The sequence below is a fragment of the Zingiber officinale genome, chromosome 5A (assembly GCF_018446385.1).
Source record: "Zingiber officinale cultivar Zhangliang chromosome 5A, Zo_v1.1, whole genome shotgun sequence".
Lineage (NCBI taxonomy): Eukaryota > Viridiplantae > Streptophyta > Magnoliopsida > Zingiberales > Zingiberaceae > Zingiber > Zingiber officinale.
The window spans coordinates 94,433,799-94,436,148 of NC_055994.1; positions in this window are offsets into that span (position 1 = coordinate 94,433,799).

The following is a 2,350-nucleotide window of genomic DNA, read 5'->3' on the forward strand; positions in this document are numbered from 1 at the left end:
TACTTGGACTTTTCCCGTGCCAAGCTCCCTTCTTGGACTTTTCCGTGCCAAGTCTCCATACTTGGACTTTTCCCGAATCAGGTCAACTCAAGTCAGGTCAACCAGGTCAACCTTGACCAAAGGTTGCACCCACAATCCCCCAAGTTCCTATTCTTGTCAAACATCAAAATATAACTTCTCTATTCTTGTCAAACATCAAAATATGCCTCGAGTTAGGTCAACTCGAGTCGGGTCACCCAGGTCAACCTTGACCTAAGGTTACACCAACAATCTCCCCCTTTTTGATGTTTGACAAAAATCATAATCAAGTTAGGTTAACCCGATAACCTAACTTAGGTTTTCCAATAGTTCTCCAATGTTCTTCCTTGAACATTCTCTGAACATTCTCCCCAAACTCCAATGTTCTTCCTTGAACATTCTCTGGACATTCTCCCCCTTTTTGACACACATCAAAAAGGAGTGAATCAAGGTCAAGAGTTTCTTCCTAATGAAAGTCCCATACCTTTCATTGAAACCTTTAATTTCCCCCTTGATACTAAAATCAACAATCAACTTAGTGATAATCCCATATCACTCATCCTCAGAAATCTTGACGAGTAAAAACTCCCCTTAAAAGTCAACCCCCCTTGACCAATAGGTAAAACTTCCCCTAAAGGTCAACTCCTCCTTGACCATTGCACCAACAACAATGTCTTGGAGAGTTTCATCCCTTTAGAAATCTAAAACACCAACTTCCATAGCTGAAATTTCAGACAACAGTCGAAAATCAGCATTTTGGCACGCTCTGATCGGTCACCAGACCGATCAGGACTTCACTGGATCGGTCACCAGACCGATCCACACTGCCCTGGATCGGTCCAGTGACCGATCCAGACTTCCCTGGACCGATCAGGATCTCCTCTGATCGGTCCACGACTCTCTGATAAGGATTTCTGATTTTTCTCCCGAAATTCAGAAACCCCTAAAAAATTACATAAAATTTCAAAAATTGTAAAATTTTGAGAATACATTCCTCATAACATATATTATCATGGAAAAATAGTTTCCTATGAAAATAACTCACATATTTTAATCTTGATACAAAGTTCGAAATACTTTGAAATAGCTCAAGGTTAATCCATGTTTGTATCAACTTGCTTAATGATGAATGCTATCACTAGAAAAGCTTCATCAAGGTTTTTCAAATCAATTTTGAAATGATCTTAAACCATTCAATTTAGGACCACAATCTTAGGGCTAAATGTACATGACTTGTACACAAGTTTTCCCTATGATCCTCAAATTCGAATTAGGCTCATCTAGATACAAGAACTATGCACCTTGATCCTAACTCATAATCCTAATATCTCACACACATCTAAGGTGTATCAAACACATCCAAGTCAATTTTGATGTGAGATATGGATTTAGGTCATCTTAAGCTAAGTTCTCATGCATTTTCTAAACAACCATTTGATCTCTATATCAAATTGTGTTTTTATCCTTAAATCAATTTAATTGATCATAAATGCAAGAGATGATGACATGACATAAAATAATATCATAAGTGGAAATATGTGCCAATGTCATGATGTCATGGCATAAAGTATGAAACTTAAATAAGGCATGACATATAACTAACCTAAGCATTATCATGACATTTCAAATGATAATAAATATGATGTCATGACATGGCATATGACAAACAATGTATGACAAATAACATATAAAGGTATAGAAAATACCTAATTCTAGCCTTAGTTGTCATTTTTGATAATTTTGATCATTTTGCCATAAATTCCATATTCCTAAGTGTAATAGACCTAAAATCATAAACTAGAGATTTTTAGATCACTATGTGCCAATTAAATTGATCCTAGGAAACTCTTCAAATGTGGTTGGCACATCCTAATCACCTTAGGAATAATTTTTAATTTCATTTTCAAGGCTTGATTACACATTGAAAATTCCTAAAATGCCACCTTTTGCCATGAGTAGGTTAACTACCTATCCAATTAAGGTTGGCACACCCTAAACCATCTAGCGTGAAGGGATCACGCTCCTAGGAACCCAATACCTATTTGAGCTCATTGGGTTCACTAAATATTCACTAGGGATGACTTCCCTAGCAACCCTCCTAATGACCCTCCTAGGCTTTAAAGCCTTGGTCATTTGGAACTCATCAAGATCAACTCTAGGGGTGACTCCCCTTGTGACCTTGGTGATGGTCTTCTTAGCCCTAGGTCTTGTTCCATAATCGAATGGAACATTATGATAAGCGGGCTTGACCACTTGAGACTTAGGTTTGTGACCAAAACCTCTCATGTCCTTGGGCTTAGAGTTTTGACCCTTAGACCCTAGAGTTGACTTC